The sequence below is a fragment of the Ammospiza caudacuta genome, chromosome 21, assembly GCF_027887145.1.
Source record: "Ammospiza caudacuta isolate bAmmCau1 chromosome 21, bAmmCau1.pri, whole genome shotgun sequence".
NCBI lineage: Eukaryota > Metazoa > Chordata > Aves > Passeriformes > Passerellidae > Ammospiza > Ammospiza caudacuta.
The window spans coordinates 11,692,149-11,711,117 of NC_080613.1; positions in this window are offsets into that span (position 1 = coordinate 11,692,149).

An 18,969-nucleotide genomic window follows, 5' to 3' on the forward strand; every position below is an offset into this window, starting at 1 on the left:
GCTCCAGAGGGGCGGAACCGGGGCAGCCGCGGCCCGAGTGGGGGAACCGCGTGGGGTTGGTGCTGCGGCTCCTCCTCCGCTGTTCCTCTTCCTCCTGCTCTGGCCCTCCGTTTCCTCTACTTCCCGCTCCTCTCTTGTCCTTTCCCTTTCCTTTTCCTCCTCCTCTGTCCCTCCTCTCCCTCCTGCTCCTGCTCCACTTCCAGCCCAGCCCGGGCAGTGCCGGCACCCAAAAGCAGCCGCGCTCTGCCCTGGGGGGGGTTCCAAAGCTGCCCCAGCCCGCGCGGCTGGTGTTATGAACAAAAATTCAGTTAATATTTTTTTGTGAGAAAAAGTTACAAAAAGGCAGCCAGATCACTGTCCCTGCCCAAGTTCTGCGTGTTTTGTTATTGTAATCACGGGTCGTTGAGGCTAATCGCTCCTTTTGTATTAGCAGAGCCTTGCCCGAGGCTAAGTTGTACCTTTCCCAGAATAGTGAAGACACCTGAGAAGGTGGGGGGGGTTATGCAAAGTGACTCCAAGACCAGAATTCTTTGTGGGACCCCGACTCCAAATTCACGGAGAAAACCCCAAAAACAACGAGCCAAATAAGAGTTGAGAGACTGGAGTGATGTCTGGATGTGAGGAGCGGAGTGCTAGGCCTGCAGAGATGCTGGAAACCTTCATTGTTCCTCACCCTGTCTTCGAGAGCCCCCGGGCCACATCTGGGAGGAAGCGAGACCCGGATCGAACCAACAACTGGAAGGGACCACCAGACCCTAAAGGCTCCCACGAGGACCTGATCCCCAGCTCTGCCCCTAGTGGACAAAGCTGTGCATATCCTCCTCCTCTGAGCCGCTGTGGGAGAGACGACAGGGACTGCAGCCCTGCCGAGCCGCCCAATCCTGAGCTGATCACTTTTAATAAAGGCATTAAAAAGAAGAAGAAGTTTCCTAGCCCTGTTTATTTCAGCTGGGGACGCGTGTCCGGAATAGCCACGCCGCAAGAGGACTCAGGACTGGCCATCTTGGATCTTCAGAGGACAGCTGGCTATCAGGACCAGAGGGATCGGCTCAGGAGCAACAACGCAGAGGAGCACCGGAGCACCGGACTGGTGAGAAATCCGGTGGCGGGAGTGGGAGACGTGCGCATGTGTGAGTGAGAGGAGGCCGGCAGCCAGACCCTCGACCTCAGAGTGGACCCCTTAGTACTGCGTTTCCGGCTTTTCGCAAGAAACCTGGCCAGGAACAGGGGGAAGCATGTGAAATTAGTGTCAGTGAGTTGTCTCCCAAGGGGGAATAAAGGGCCCCGCCCCCTCCGGGCGTGCGGAGGGAATATTTGTGTATGAGTGGCACGCACCTAAAGTAAGTCCTGACAGAGGGAAGTCAGGCAGATTTGTAAGTCTCGAGAAGGATTCGAGTAAGATTTGTCAGTCCCAAGAAGGATTCGGGTAGCTCACAAGCCCTGCAGGCAAAGTAAGTCCTGACAAAGGAGTCAGGCACAAACCCCAGCGAAGGAGGCTGTGGTTTGCTTTTAAGTCCTGATACGGTGAAGCCTAAAAATTGGCGGGTTAGGCAAACTAAAAATCAGGCAGTTATTTTTCCTGACTGAGGGAGTCAGGCACAACCCGGTTTCTTAAGGCCGAGGCTTCTTGTGTTCAAGTCCCGATAGATGTAAGACCTGACATTGGGAAAGTTGGGCAATGAAGAGGTCGGGCAATTGTTTCAGTATAAAGTCCTGAGCATCAGGCAGAAATTTGAAGTTCAGTGGAGGAGGCTGAAGCTCCTCAAACAAGGTTTTTTTGAAATTCCCAGTCAGTAGAGGCACCCTTGGAACTTTTTTTACTGAAACCTGGAAAATTGGAGGGTGTAATAGTAAAAAGACCGGCAAGAGACTGAGGTATATACATCCCAATAGTCCCTTAGGAGAATTGTTAGTAAAATGGGATTCTATAGAGGCTACGGAGGGATTAGATAAAGTGAAAATGATCCATTATTGTATGGAAGTGTGGCCAGAATTAGAGTTGCAAGGAGGATGGCCTTGGTGTGGGACAAAGGATAAGTGGATGTGCAAACAATTAAATAATTATCTGACAGCTCGAGGCGATACTGATCCTGAGCAATTACTGTATGTATCTTGCTGGTTAAAGAGTGCTGTTGGGGATGAAGGGATGCGAATTTGTAAGATACAGAGGAAGAAAGAGGGAAATTAAGGAGGGGATGATAGGACTAGTAAAAGATGGGACCCCCTGGATTATTTGCCTCCTTCTGCCCCTCCACTTTATAATCCTCTTCTTCAAGCACCTCAAATGGCAGGTCCAGTTCTTCCCCCAGCTGCCATCTCATTACCATCTGCTCAAATTCCTCCTTCTACCTCTTCAGCTTCCGCTATGGTAAACCCAGTATTTCCTCCATTTCCTTCTGCATCACCACAAGCACCTACTCCACCTGCTGCATTCTCCACCCCTTCTCCAGCTCCGTTTAATATACACTCAGGCTCTTCTCCCCCTCCTATTGCTGTCCCTTTACCTCCTCCTAGTTGGGACACAAATGCCTCCTCGCCCAATAAACAGCTATCAGCAAATACACCTGCTTATGGGCAGAAAGTTCAGGGTAACCCGGATATCCCTCAAAGTAGTTTGGCATCTGAAGATGGGCTGTACTGTAGCACCAGATCCAAGACCTCCAAGGCAGAGAGACTCTTTCCCCTCAGAGAGGTTCCTATGGGAGGAGTGGCGGGAGGTGTTGTCTTTGTGAATGTTCCCCTAACTGCTTCTGAGGTGAGAGGATTCAAGAAAGAGTTGGGGCATTTAGTTGAGGACCCAGTGGGCATAGCCAACCAAGTGGATCAATTTCTAGGCCCAAATATCTACAGTTGGGGGGAGATGAATTCCATCCTGAGTATATTATTTTCCCCAGAAGAGGTCCAGATGATTAGGGCAGCTGGCATCAGAATTTGGGAGAAAGATAACAGTCCAGGACCCCAGATGCCAACAGGTGAACAGAAATTCCACTAACGGATCCCAGCTGGAACCCTAACCAGGAGGAGGGGAGGAAGGCCATGAGGGAATATAGGTCTTTGATAATATGGGGGATCAAAGAGTCAGTTCCCAAAGGAACTAACACCCAATTGGCATTTGAGGATACACAGGAGAAAGATGAAGCTCCTGCTGCCTGGCTTAATCGCCTAAGGCGGAACTTCCAGTTGTACTCTAGAATACGCCCAGACACCCCAGAAGGTCAAATGCTGCTAAAAGTCCAATTTGTTATCAAATCTTGGCCTGATATAAGGAGAAAACTGGAAAAGATGGAAGATTGGCAAGAGAAGGACATTAATGAGTTATTAAAAGAGGCATTGAAGGTGTATTTAAGGAGGGAGGAAGAAAAAGCAAAGGCCAAGGCTAAGGTCATGGTTGCTGTAGCTAGAGAAAATGCAGGGTGGGCAGGTCCACCACCAGGAGGAGGCAAGGATAGGTCAGTACTGTCAGGTGCAAGCAGGATGGAGACACCTCAAGTCCCTTTGGGAGAACGACATTGCTATTACTGTGGAAAGGCAGGACACGTCAGGAGGTTTTGTAGAAAGCTCAGTCTCGATGAGGCAATAGCCAGGGAACAAGATAATTTAGGGAAGATCAGCCTCTAGCAACTGGAAGAAGCTTATTCATAGATGGCTCTTCGAGGGTAGTAAATGGAAAAAGAGCTTCAGGTTATGCCATTATAGATGGAGAAACATTACAAATTGCAGAAAAAGGGAAACTATCCCTAAACTGGTCAGCCCAAAGTTGCGAAATATATGCCCTGAAAAGGGGACTGGACTTACTGGAGGGGGACTGGGGAACCATTTATACAGATTCCCACTATGCGTATGGGACAGTTCACACATTTGGGAAAATATGGGAGGAATGTGGGTATTTAAGTTCAAAGGGAAAGAGCTTAGCCCATGAGAACCTAGTCCGATCAGTATTAGAAGCTCTACAGAAACCTACAGAAATAGCAGTGGTCCATATAAAGGGGCACCAAAGAGGAGACAGTTTAGAAGTTAGAGGAAACCGACTGGCTGATCAGATAGCCAAAGAAGCAGCTTTAGAACCAGGGGATCCAGTAAAAATTTTGAAGGCAAAAATGACACCTGAAAAAGGGGAAGAACCTGTATTTAGTGAAGAAGAATTAGAAGCTATAAAAGATTTAAAGTTACATCAGGGAGAGTGGTTAACCTCAGATGGACGGGTGTTTTTGAATAAAGCACTGGCTCAGACAGTGCTAACAGAACTACATAAATTAACTCACTGGGGAGTCCAAGGACTATGTGATCATTTCTTAAGAAATAACCTATGCATTGGTGTATATAGCCTGGCTAAAGCTGTTACAAGAGGGTGTGTCATTTGTCAAAAAGTGAACCAGAAAGTTATGAGAAAAGTAGCATCTGGAGGAAGGGAATTAGCCTTGAGACCCTTCCAAAGCATACAGATAGATTTCACTGAGATGCCCCCAATGCAAGGGTACAGATATTTACTGGTTATAGTTGATCATCTAACACACTGGGTAGAAGCCTTCCCGACCAGGAGGGAAACAGCTCAAGTCGTGGCAAAAGCAATCCTAGAGAATATTATCCCCAGATATGGTATGGTGAACACCATAGATTCAGACCGAGGTCCACATTTTGTGTCCCAAACATTACAAAATATAACTGGGGCTTTAGGAATGAAATGGAGGTTGCATACTCCGTGGCACCCCCAGAGTTCTGGGAGAGTGGAGCGAATGAACAAAACTCTCAAAAATGTGTTAACTAAATTGATTGAAGAAACAAAAATGAATTGGCTGAAGTGCTTGCCCCTAGCGCTATTGCACATCAGAACAAGACCTCGGTCTGACATAAGAATTTCACCTTATGAAATGATGTTTGGGCTGCCATTCTTGTTAACACCTTATAGCACAGGAGACTATCTGGAAGGGGAAGAAGCTACCAGAAAGTATTTAGAAATAATTGGAAGAACTCTGGAAGGACTTAGAAAAAAAGGATACCTTCCTCAAACTTCTCCTCTCGACACCAAAGTTCACAACATTAGCCCAGGAGATTGGGTTTTGATAAAATCATGGAATATGGGAATATTAATGCCTAAATTTGAAGGCCCCTTCCAGGTGCTCCTGATCACTAATTCAGCTGTGCGGACCAAAGAAAAAGGTTGGACTCATATTACAAGAATAAAAGGGCCAGTCTCACCCCCAGGTACGGGACCAGATCCAACATCAGCTTCCCCCTCTGGCATTGGGCCAGAGTCCACACCACTCTCACCCCCCGGCGCTGGACAAGATTCATCTGCTTCACAAGCTAAATCACCTGAGTATACTGTGATAAAAGGACCAAAGGATTTAAAGTTGACTCTCAGAAGGCAGAGTCAAAAAGACTGAACTGTGTGGGAAAAAAATTGGTATCAAGAGCTCTAATATTGCTTAAAATGTTTCAAAACTCTTATGTGTAAACTATGTTGGAAAAAAGTTTAAGACTGTAAATAAGTGATTCTGGTTTAAGTTCCCCAATTTAATTCTAAAGACTCCAGGTTAATCCTCTACAGGACACTCCCCTGGAGGGGAAACCAAAATTGGTAGGGAACAGACCAAGAGAGGTTTAACCAGAGAAGCGGGTAGAAGGGACTCTAAAGAGCTTGGAAGCTTCTTCTCAGTAAAAAAATTCCCCAAGAGGCAAGGCCGGGTGGGCAGGCTGTGCAAGATGACCCATACCGGACTCTTGGGAAGGGTAGTAATGATGGCTGTGATTGCTGGAGCCCAGCTGAGCCGTGCAGTGAACACTACCAACCCGTCTAAGGGAAGGAAGTGAGCTCCTTGTCGAGAGTCCACATCAGTTCTAACCCTGATTGTGTTAACCCCTCCCAATTGGTCGTTTATCAGAAAAATAGCAGAGTGTATTGGAGAGCATACAATACTGCCACTTTTAGGCAGCCACTCCTAGGAGAGTGCCCTATAGGGGAAGCCTGGTTGTGCTTTGAATGTGATGCTGCTGAGACAAGCTCAGCAGATCTAGTAAAAAGCAAAGAAATGGTGAAAATGGCAAGAAAAATTGTTTGTTACAAGTATTTGTATGAGTGTACTGGAAAAGAGATAAACCCCTTTTGGAACACATTTCAGGGGAGATCTAAACCCCTAGGTTTGATCTGGTCTGTCAGCTGCGCCGCTAGAGTGACAAAACCAATTTTCTTATTACCCAAAGAAACTGGATCAAGTTTGGGAGTTCCTATATATAATGATTTGGGAGAAATTAAACAAAACAGGCAAAGTGAAATAGAAATGGAGAAAATCCAAAATTGTAAAAGCTAAGTTCCGATCCCAATATCTATGTTAAACAAAGTCATCCGGCTCCAGGCAGTATTAAAAATAAAGAATTCAATTATTAGGAACATTTCAAACGAAATAAAAAGATTAGCATGTGTAAATAATGAAGAACAAACTCCTACACTTGATCCCAGTGAGTGGGAGGACCTGAAGATTTTCAAAAAGGATGTATGGGAAAAGGTAGTTTTTCTCGCTGTGTGTGTACTTGGAGGATTGCTCTTTTTACTATGCTTATTTGTCTGTTTTAGTAAAATAGTACTGGCCATGCAGACCAACCTGAAGAAACCAAGAAAAGTAACAAGGTTAAGTAACTATGATTACCAAAGTGCACAAGAGATTTATAGTAGATTCAAAACAAAAAATTGTGAGTTGATGCGAGCTTAGAATTTAAGCTTGATCAAAGAAAAAGAGGGGGGATTGTTATGAACAAAAATTCGGTTAATGTTTTTTTTGTGAGAAAAAGTTACAAAAAGGCAGCCAGATCACTGTCCCTGCCCAAGTTCTGCGTTTTGTTATTGTAATCATGGGTCGTTGAGGCCAATCGCTCCTTTTGTATTAGCAGAGCCTTGCCCGAGGCTAAGTTGTACCTTTCCCAGAATAGTGAAGACACCTGAGAAGGTGGGGGGGGTTATGCAAAGTGACTCCAAGACCAGAATTCTTTGTGGGACCCCGACTCCAAATTCACGGAGAAAACCCCAAAAACAACGAGCCAAATAAGAGTTGAGAGACTGGAGTGATGTCTGGATGTGAGGAGCGGAGTGCTAGGCCTGCAGAGATGCTGGAAACCTTCATTGTTCCTCACCCTGTCTTCGAGAGCCCCCGGGCCACATCTGGGAGGAAGCGAGACCCGGATCGAACCAACAACTGGAAGGGATCACCAGGCCCTAAAGGCTCCCACAAGGACCTGATCCCCAGCTCTGCCCCTAGTGGACAAAGCTGCGCATATCCTCCTCCTCTGAGCCGCCGTGGGAGAGACGACAGGGACTGCAGCCCTGCCGAGCCGCCCAATCCTGAGCTGATCACTTTTAATAAAGGCATTAAAAAGGAGAAGAAGTCTCCTGGCCCTGTTTATTTCAGCTGGGAGCGATACTGGGAGCACTGGGAGCGATGGTGATAGCAGCAGGCAAGAACTAGGAGTGCTCTCCCTGCCGGTGCCGCTCTTACTGGGAGCACTGGGAGCGATGGTGAGAGCAGCGGGCAGGAACTGGGAGCGCTCTCCCTGCCGGTGCTGCTCTTACTGGGAGCACTGGGAACGAAGGTAAGAGCTGTGGACAGGAACTGGGAGCGCTCTCCCTGCTGGTGCCGCTCTTACTGGGAGCGATGGTGAGAGCAGCGGGCAAGAACTGGGAGCGCTCTCCCTGCCGGTGCCGCTCTTACAGGGAGCACTGGGAGGGAACTGGAGCGCTCTTCCTGCCGGTGCCGCTCTTACTGGGAGCACTGGGAACGATGGTGAGAGCAGCGGGCAGGAACAGGCAGCGCTCTCCCTGCAGGTGCCCCTCTTACTGGGAGCACTGGGAGGGAACTGGGAGCAAACAGTGCCTGGACGCGGGTACAGCCGGCGGGGGGCGGGGGCAGAGTAAAGGGCGTTGTTATGCTAATCCGGGAGTGATCGCGAGCTGGGATTGGTGGGCGGGAGCAGTGCGGGGTTTGCACGGTCATGTGAGGGCCGGGGGGGGCCTTGTTTTGTGGAGAAAAGAAGAAACCTCACAATTTTGTAAAAGTTGTAAAGCCCAGTATGCATTTATTACGACGCGCGCCGGACACAAGCCTCCCCAAAAAGGCAAGCGTGCCTCTGAAGACCTCTGGTCTTCTTTTATCCCCCTTCCAAATGCATATGCATACAGTTTCACAATAAGTTCATACATATTCATTCCGCATGACATGTAGCACCAGTTCTTCTTTATCAAAGGAATTCCTTGGTCTGGGGCAGATTGACCTTGTGGTCATTTCTGTTTTTCTTTCTCTGTCTCCTTGCTGTCTCTGGAATGCAGCTTTTCCTTCAGCTTTGGCCCCACAGACCCTTCACCTCTTCCAGACACTTCACCTAATTCAGAATGGATCCCCACTCCGTCTCATTCCCCCCTTTCCTCGGGAATGAGTAAATTCTTTTACTTAAGGAAAACCTCCACAACAATAAGTGTCTTTTAACGCTTCACCATGTACGTTTGACAAAGAGGTTAGTACAGCTATTCGTTGTAGCATTCTACAGTTCCAAATTTACATTGTAATAGATAATCCTAAACTTATCCCAACTAATATTAGTAAAACTACAATGGGGTGGCACAACTTATTAAAGATTCCATTCGCAGTTGGTGACCACCCAAAGATCACATCCCACCAAAGATGATCCATATTTTCTTTTATTCTTTGTAGAACTCTGGTTATCTCCTTTGCATCGTGTTGGACAGTTAAGGTTTTCTTTCCACTTTCTTGGATTTCCTTCAGGATTTCCAATAAGTCTTGGTGCTCAATTAATTGTTTCACTAATGTAAGGTTCATCCCAATAGGGGTAGGTGGTAGTCTGTGATACATCGTGTAATTAGTTTTAATCAGCTGGTGGGAAGTCACTGGGGCCAAGTACGAAAAATCACACCTGATAATCTTAACAAAATTACAAATACAGAAGTTAGAATGATTTCTACTAGACAGAATAACATCATTGCTATCAATTTTTACTGCAGCACAGGCAGTCCTCAGACACACACACCCTTTTCCAGTATATATGAGCACAGTTTTCTGGTCAGTGACTGGATGAACTTCAAAGTGTCAAATACTCTGTTCAGTGTCCAAACACACATCCTGAGCATTAATAGTATTGCTTTCACAAATGAATCCCATCTGTTCTCTAGTAATGCAGGATTCTAAGTTTACTGTCTGCCACTTTCCATTCATCTTTCGTGCCCAAACTCTATGTTTTGAAGGATAGAGTATTGTTTTTTCATGGTTTAATCCTAGGGCAATGATGGGATGGATAACATAAACAGTGGCATTACGTATGGTAAGCACAAAGGCAGTTGCCACATTAGAAACAGGATCATAGGTGAAATTCACCATAGTCCACCAGGATTGAAATTTCCTTTCAAAATCAATTGCATTATCCCACACAATCTTCCGAATTTCAGCTGGAAAATTACCTTCACTCCCTTCCCGTATGATCAGAGCTGCTGCTGTCTGCACCCATAACTGTGCTTATATATAACTGAAAGCTAAAGACACATTATCTTGAACTGTACTAAGTGAACTACTATTAGCTTGTGGTGTTGGTCCCCGGCCGTTTCCCACTTTGACAGTACTTTTGAAATCTGCCACTGGCTAGTTCCTAATGCCAATAGAGATGACTGTAAAGGTTGCTTCAATTTTGTTAGGCTACCTGCTGCAGTGGCCAGTCTATTCATCAGTATTTCTAAATCAATTCCATTTAAAACTCCTAATCCTGTCCCTAATATGCCAGTTAGATCCTTTCTTGTTCTGCTCCTGAGGTATGCCTGTTTTTGTAACCATGTTATCCAGCCCTCAAAGGAAGTTTTTAGGAAGGAGGAGCAGGCTGGTTGGATTTTTGAGATGTTAATTTGCATTATCAACTCCACACTTTTGAGAGACTATTCTGGATTGAATAATAGTTGTTGCTGACCCACATTCCTTACTACATAGGGGCCTATTCCATACACCTCAGGTTCAAGTTTTGGTTGAGTCTGAACTATTTGAGTCTTGGTGTGGGCTGTATAGGGTCCTGCTGTGGTAAAAGGTGTAGTGTCTACTTCAAATTTAAATGAAAGCCCGATATCTTCCTGTGCCCAAAGGCAAGTTATTTCTACAGACTGTATTAAGGTGAAATTACACCAGCAGTCTGATTCATTTAGGCTATCACAGATTTCCTGGTGTTCTTGTACACCAGGAGAGGTTGAGACACTAATTTCATTTGGTCTCTCATAAGCCGTCCCAGTTATCATCCGGCACCCTACCTTGATTTCTTCTCCTCTAATCCCTTGAAGTGTCCACAGTTCCATTTCCTGCCATTCCTGTTCCTCATATACCTGATCTCCGTGAATTACCACAGTGGATAGGTTTAAATCCTTTATCTCAGAAGGTTTTGCCATGGATCCCGTATACTGATTAAACGCCTGGGACCAAGGCCATTCAGCATTGCTCTGAATAAAGGTACTCTCAAGTTCTAAAACTTCAGTTATGATTACACACAAAACAATTCTACAAACTAAAATATGAGCTACTCCCAACCACAATATACTTATTTTGCTTGAGAAAGTTTTAGTCTCGGTTCATTGTCTCCTGGTGTCACTCCTCAAGGGGTTTCTGGGCCTTCTTCACCCAAGAGTGATGAATCCAGGCGTTCTGCTCCTTGATTTTGATTGCAGTGAAGGTGGTGAGAAGCACTAGGAACGGTCCCTCCCACTGTGGTTCCAAGGTCTTTTCTGTAAGAGACTTAACATATACATAATCTCCAGGTTGTATGTTATGTACTGGCCCATCTAACTCCTGGCTCTGAGTTCCAGCCACATGTTTCTAAATTTCCTTGAGCTGTTTGTTTAAGGCCACCATGTAGGTGGGTAGTGTTACCTCTCCAATATGGGTGGACACTCCCTTTTGTATTCCATATGGTCTTCCATAGAGTATTTCAAAAGGGCTCAACTTTTCTTTAACTCGAGGTTTCGTTTGAATTCGCAATAGTGCTAGTGGAAGAGCTTGGGGCCAGGGTAGATTAGCTTCCTGCCCCAGTCTTATGATTTGCTGTTTAATCAAATGATTCATTTTCTCCACCTGGCCACTTGTTTGGGGGCGGTATGGGGTGTGAAGTTCCCAGTCTATGCCCAGGTGGCTACTAATCTGTTGCACTGTTTTGGAAATGAAGTGTGATCCTCTATCTGAGGATATTGTGGCTGGAACTCTGAAGCGTGGTATTATTTCTTGTAATATTACTCTGGTCACTTCTCTAGCTTTGACAGTTCTGGTGGGGAATGCTTCTGGACACCCTGAAAATGTATCTGTCAATACCAGCAAATATCGATACCCCCCTTTCCTTGGGAGTTCTGAAAAGTCAATTTGCCACTGTTGTCCAGGCCCATGGCCTCTCCCAATCTGTCTGAGTTTTGGTCTGGGGGTATTTTTGGGGTTACTCTGGAGGCAAAGATCACACTGTCGGGTCACCTGAGTAATAGTGGCATATAAATTCCTAGCAACAATTCTTTCAATCAGGTATGTGTATAGGGTATTTATTCCCCAGTACGTTTTCTGGTGTTCTTCCCTTACTGGTGACCACAATAAATGGGAAGGGATTACCAGTTTCTTTTCAATGGTAGCCCACCCTTCTTGGTTATACGTCCCTTTTTGATCTTCAATTAATTTCCTATCTCTCTTGTTGTATTCTGAATTACCTTCAATGGAGATTTGTCCATCTGGAATAAGGACTCCTTCAGTAGCTACCTCACCTTTTGCTGCTTCTTTTGCCTCTCTATCTGCCAGCTCATTTCCTTCTTTCAATTCTGAGCTCACTTTTTGGTGTGCCTTAATGTGCATAATTGCTACCTTTTCAGGCAGCTGAACTGCTTCCAGCAGCTGGATTATCTCTTGTGCATGTTTGATGTTCTTTCCCTGTGAGGTCAGCAGTCCCCTCTCCTTCCAGATGGCCCCATGTGCATGTACAACTCCGAATGCATACCTCGAGTCTGTGTAGATGTTTATTCTCCTCCCTTTTTCCCTTTTCAAGGCGTGGGTCAGGGCAATTATCTCAGCCTTCTGCGCGGAGGTACCTGTTGGTAAGGGTCCAGACTCGATTACCTCTCTGCAGGTGGTCACTGCATACCCAGCATGTTGCTTCCCATTGGCAACATAGCTGCTCCCGTCAGTGAACCAGGTCTCTGCATCATCCAGAGGGGTATCCTTTAAGTCTGGGCGGCTGGAGTAGGTAGCTTCAATGGTCTCCAGGCAATCATGGTGTACTGCTTCTCCTTGATTTCCACTGAGAAAGGAAGCTGGGTTGACAATATTAGTCACCACGATCTCTACATCATCTTGCTCTACCATGATGGTCTGGTATTTCAGAAATCTCTGTGGTGAAAGCCAGTGGCCACCCTTTACTTCCAGTACTGCAGATACTGTGTGGGACACTAGTACAGTCAATTTTTGTCCCAGGGTAAACTTGTGTGCCTCTTGAATATTCAGCACAACTGCTGCTACAGCTCTGAGGCAACCTGGCCATCCCTTGGCTGTTGCATCCAGCTGCTTAGAGAGGTAAGCAACTGCCCTCCGGTATGGACCCAAGTCCTGAGCCAGTATTCCCAGGGCAATTCCCTGTTTCTCATGGGAAAATAGGAAGAATGGTTTACTCACATCTGGAAGTACCAAAGCTGGAGCTGACATGAGAGCATCCTTCAGCTGGTGAAAGGCCCGTGTTGCTTCTTTCATCCACTGGGGATCTCTGCTTCCATCAGCAATCAGGGCATAGAGGGGTCTGACAAGCAGTCCATAATTATAAACCCACAGCCAGCACCATCCTGCCATGCCTAAGAAAGTTCGGAGCTCTTATATTGTCTGGGGTTTTGGGGTTTGGTATATGGCTTCCTTGCGAGTCTGCCCTGAAGTCCGTTGCCCAGCACTCACATCGTACCCCAGGTAGATTACTTTCTGTTTCACTACCTGTGCCTTTTTCTTTGATACTCTGTATCCTTGGAGTCCTAGGAAATTCAAAAGGCTTACCGTCCAGGCCACACATGCTTCCCTCATCCAAGTGGCCACTAGAAGGTCATCCACATACTGCAAAAGCCTTCCTTCTTCCTGTGGAGCTTGCCAGGACTCCGGATCCTTTGCAAGTTGCTCCCCGAACAAAGTAGGGGAATTTTTCCAGCCTTGGGGTAGTCTGGTCCATGTGAGCTGGGTTTTGCACCCACTTTTAGGGCTTTCCCATTCGAATGCAAAAATTTTTTGGCTGGCTTCATGGATGCGGAAGCAAAAGAAGGCATCCTTTAAATCTAAAACAGTAAACCAGGTTAGCTCAGGTGTTAGGCAAGTTAATAAAGTGTATAGATTGGCTACCACCGGATACAGATCTTCTGTTATTTTATTGACAGCCCTCAAATCCTGTACTATCCGGTATGACCCATCAGATTTCCAAACAGGTAAAATGGGAGTATTGAAATCAGATTGGCATTCTTTCAGTAATCCTAACCGCAGAAAATTTTCAATTATTGGGCTGATTCCTTCCCTATCCTCTTTCTTTAGGGGGTACTGCTTGATTCTCACTGGTTGCGCCCCCTCCTTGAGTTTGATTACTATGGGGGAGGCATTTTTCGCCCTCCCTGGTACATCAGAGGCCCACACCCCAGGAAATACCTGACCTAGTATTTCTTCATCAATTTCTTCCTTAATGCCAATAGCTGTCAGAGTTAAACTTAATACCTCTATGTACTTTTGATCATTCACCTCCAGAGTAATTTCCCCATTTTTGAATGTAATGGTTGCTTGTAATTGTTCCAATAAATCTCTCCCTAAGAGAGCCCTTGGTGAATTAGGCATGTACAAGAATTTATGAATACCCCATTGTTTTCCCAATTTATACCTCAAAGGTTTACAAAAATATGCTTTTTCAGACTGGCCAGTTGCCCCCTGCACTACAACATAATCATTCTCCACAGGTACTAAAGCTTTATTTAAGACTGAATATGTAGCTCCTGTGTCAACCAAAAATTCCACCCTTTTTCCTTCTTCCCCCAGCCTCATTGTTATAACCAGTATATCCGCTGGGGTAGAATCCCCCGGTCCTCCTCAGTTGTTTTGTATGTGTGCAGCCATCTGTTGGTCACTCCTTCTTCGTTCTGGGCATTGACCTTTCCAGTGACCAATTCTTTTGCAGATTGCACACTGGTTCCTGCCCAGCCGAGGTGGTCCTTGTCTCAGCGGTCCCTGGTTGTATTTCCTCTGCCTTTCCTCCTGTACCACTGCCACCAACCTTTTCATTCCTTGTTTATATCCTTCCTCCCGGTTACTAAATACTCTCCAGGCTTCCTCTAACAAGGCTTCAAGATTCCTCCCATCTGGTCCCCAAATTTTCTGAAGTTTACGCCTGATATCTCCAGCAGACTGCCCCAAAAATGAATTAACTAGTTGATTTATCCCTATCTCAGACTCTGGATCTAATGATGTATGACGACGCATAGTATCCCTTAAACGCTCTAGAAATTCAGATGGAGTCTCAGAAGGCCTCTGCTTAAGGGAATATAAGGCAGACCAGTTTATGGTTTTTGGAATAGCTCTTTCTACCCCTGTTGCTATCCACTCTTGATACTCTGCTAATTTCTTTACCTCTGCTGACACTTTAGGATCCCATTCTGGGTCTCGGAGGGGGAAATGTTCTTTTACATCCAGCTGTGTGGCCTTACAGTAATCCTCTGCCAAATTCCCTGCTGTCTTTAAGATCAGCTGTTTCTCTGTTTCAGTGAAAGCATCTAGTAGTAGCTGGATGTTAGCCCAGTCTGGATTGTGTTGTTTGATAACATATCGTAGGTGTTTGGCAGTGAGTATCGGGTCAACACGATAATTCCTCACAATCCTTTCCCATGCTTCTAAATCAAGGGTGGTAAATGGCACTTTAATCATTAATTTGGCCCCTTCTGGTCCCACAGCCTGTCACAGAGGGGCCTGTAGCACTACTTGCCTCCTAGTTCTAGATGCAACTGGACTCCCACGGGTAGGGTGGGTTCTAGTATATGTGCCTTCCCCACCTGAGTCCTCCTCCGTTTTGGGGAAGTTCCCTTCCTCCTCATCCTCAGTTTCAGCCTCAACCTCCCCAGCCTCCCCCACTCAGGGAGGAGCTGGAGGAGCTTTCACCCACTCAAATGTGTCCCGTTCTTGCTCCTCAGAACGATAGACCTTATCTGATCTCATACACTGCTGTCCTATACTGCATGCTGAACAACAGCATTTGATTTGCCCTCTCTTTGCCTTGTTATCTTTTTCAAGGGCCAAGACCAGTGGGTCTGAGGGTGATTTAATCCCACAGTCCTTTTGCCACTCTTGGTGATTTCTTAAAACAAAAAACATATCAGCATACGACACCTCATCCCATTTACCTTCCCGTCTTAAAAACAACATTAACTGCAGTAAAGTATTATAGTCTAGGGTTCCAGTGGGTGGCCACCTTGCTCCGTCCTCTAACCTGTATAAGGCCACCAGCGTGTGCAATACTGGATTAGTGACTTCCTTCCAGTGGGCCAAGATGCACCCTAAGGGGCTGGCCCGTGGAACTTCCTTGCTCTGGTTAGTTCCCATTATTTCCTTCTTGCCCTATCTCGCTTCCACCCAAACCTCTTTTCACAGGACTTCACAGTAGCTTCCCAGTCCTCCTCCCACACACTCCAAGTGGCAGGTATCAGATGCGATTTTCCACACAGAAGCTTTAAGATCTTAGACTCTGAATCAGCTTGATCAGAAACCTCTAATCTACACTTGGGGCACGTGCCCCGCCACTTGCTAGAACAGCAATACCAGCGTTTCCCACAAACTATGCACTGTAATAATACCCACGCAGCATGCCAGCCCCTTGATGCACCAAAGGCTACTCAAAATTTCCCGCAAAGGCAAGCTATTCCATTTATTACAGGGAGCTCTAAATCCTCTACGGCAAGCTGTTCCCAGTCCAGACTTACAAGAGTGCCAGCTGAAGTCTGGTAGAGCCCCTCTAAATGAACTCGTTCGTCTCCCCTGTCTATCCAATAATCCACCGGATTCACAAACTCCCAGGGGTTGAGTCCAAACCACTGAGGCAGAGGAACCCCTCGGGTTTGTCTAGCCACGGTGAAAGCATGCACAACCTACACCACAATTTACCACCTTTATTCAATAAATGTCCTCACCCACGCTTTTCCACCGTTTACTCTGTTTTCTCTGTCGGGCACTCCCTGCCCCCACAGCCTGCCCCGGCCAGTGTTTACTCAGCCTCCTCAGCGGCGGGTAGGATTTCCCCGCCCCCTGCGCAGCCTGCTTTGGCTGGTGTTTACTCAGCCTCTCCAGCGGCGGGTAGGACTTCCCCCCCCCCCGCGCAGTAGAGCCCTATGGATCTACTCTCTTTTCTACACCATACACTTCATACACTTGCACAATTACAAATACAGCGCACTGATCACTCAATGCAACATACAGCGACACAATGTCCAGACACCGCTCACACACACACAAACAAAGAAAACATACGCGGGTTCAGCTCTGCCCTATCAGAACAATGAACCCCAATACACGCATACACGGGTTCACCCAGCTCACCCCAGAGCTACTGGCGGTTCCGCTCTATCAGAACGATGAACCCCGTCTCTAATACAGCTGCTCCATCAGCTGAACCCAGACGTCTCTGGGTGGTTTACTCCCTTGCTCTCCTTCCTCCCCCCCGGGGGCTCCTCAGTACATACTGTATCTTCCTCCGCAGGCCAGCAGGTCCTTGTCTGTCCCAGCAGGAGGCAAGCCGAGACGAGCGGAGCCTCCTCCAGGAAAATCCTGGGGCGCGCCTGGGAGTCCGTCGGTCCACCTCCCGCCACTGCGGGGACAGAGATGGAGACGGAAAGTATCTCCTTCTCCTGGCTGGCTCGCCAAGAATGTTTTGCGGAGAAAAGAAGAAACCTCACAACTTTGTAAAAGTTGTAAAGCCTGGTATGCTTTTATTACGACGCACGCCGGACACAAGCCTCCCCAAAAAGGCAAGCGTGCCTCTGAAGACCTCTGGTCTTCTTTTATCCCCCTTCCAAATGCATATGCATACAGTTTCACAATAAGTTCATACATATTCATTCCGCGTGACATTTAGCACCAGTTCTTCTTTATCAAAGGAATTCCTTGGTCTGGGGCAGATTGACCTTGTGGTCATTTCTGTTTTTCTTTCTCTGTCTCCTTGCTGTCTCTGGAATGCAGCTTTTCCTTCAGCTTTGGCCCCACAGACCCTTCACCTCTTCCAGACACTTCACCTAATTCAGAATGGATCCCCACTCCATCTCAACTCCAAGAATCAGGCTAATGAGGAACACCAAAACAACAAGCAGGTAGATCAGGCAGCAAAGATAGAGATGTCAAAGACAGACTTAGATTGGCAACATGAGGGGGAGTTGTTCCTAGCTTGATGGGCCCATGATGCCTCAGGCCATCAGGGCAGAGATGCCACCTGTAAGTGGGCACAAGAACCAGGGGTGAATTTATCCATGGACAGTATTTTCCAGGTTATCCATGACTGTGAGACGTGTTCTGAGATTGAGCAGGCCCAGCGTGTAAAGCCCCCTGTGGTACGGTGGGCAGTGGTCCAAGTACAAGTATGGGGAGGCCTGGCAGACTAATTCCATCACACAGCCCCAGACACACCAAGGCAAGCACTGTGTGCTGACCATGGGTGGAAACCTCCACTGGATGGTTGGATACCTACCCTGTGCTTCACACTACTGCGTGGAACACCATCCAGGACTTGGAAAAGCAAATCCTGTAGTGACATGGAACCCCTGAGAGAATTGAGTCGGGCAATGGGACCCATTTCAAGAATGGCCTTATCAACACCTGGGCCAGGGAACGTGGTATTGAATGGATATACCATATCCCCTACCATGCACCAGCTGCTGGGAAAGTTGAAGGGCGTAAACAACTACTTCAGACCACCCTGAAGGCAGTTGTTGGGAAATGAACTTAGCAAAAGCCACCTGGATGGTCAAGACCCAAAGGTCCATCAATCAAGCTGATCTTGCTCAGTCTAAATCCCTGCACACAATGGATGGAAATAAAGTTCCTGTGGTACATATGAAATGTATTTTAGGAAAGACTGGATAAATCCCACCTCAAGCAAAGACAAACCCATTTGTGGGATTGATTTTGCTCAAGGACCGTGTTACACTTGGTGGGTAATGCAGAAAGATGGAGAAAGGCGATGTGTACCACAGGGAAACCCAATCTCAAATAAGAAGTGTGTGTAAGGTTTCATTGTGATGCAGATGGAAATAGAATAAGGGGTGGATAATGTCCTGGATTGAAGAATAATGTGTGTATTCCATTTGCCATCTGTCAGAAGTAGGGCAGTTTTCTTTATCTCTCCCACAAACCAGTCCTCCCTCGGGGAAATATCTTCTGTTCATGGGCCATTGGGTGTCACTGCATGACTGATAAAATTATATCATCCCACTGGGAGGAGCTCTGCCCAAGGGGAGGAGCCAAGCATTCCTTCCTGGATATAATCTGACAGTTGGAACACCACAGCACCTTTCCCACTGGATTCTAAGAGGAGCAGCCCTTTTCCACTGGATTCCCAGAGGAAGAGCAGACCACTACTCCACCACTGGATCTTCAGAGGAAAACTCAACCCTTCTACAGAATGACTGCTTCAGCAGAACCACACCTGTCTCTGCATGAGGACTGCAGCCACCCTTTAATGGGACTGCTAACAACACCCTGACACACAGGGAGTCAGGCCATATTCTCACTCTGTCAGTGTTGTTTTGTATTACTGCATTGTTTGTTTTTTTTTTTTTTTTTTCTTTCCCTACTAAAGAACTGTTATTCCTGCTCCCATATCTTTGCTTGAGAGCCCCTTAATTTCAAACCTATAACAGTTCGGAGGCAGGGGTTTCACATTTCCATTTCAGGAGAGGCTCCTGCCTTCCTTAGGAGACACCTG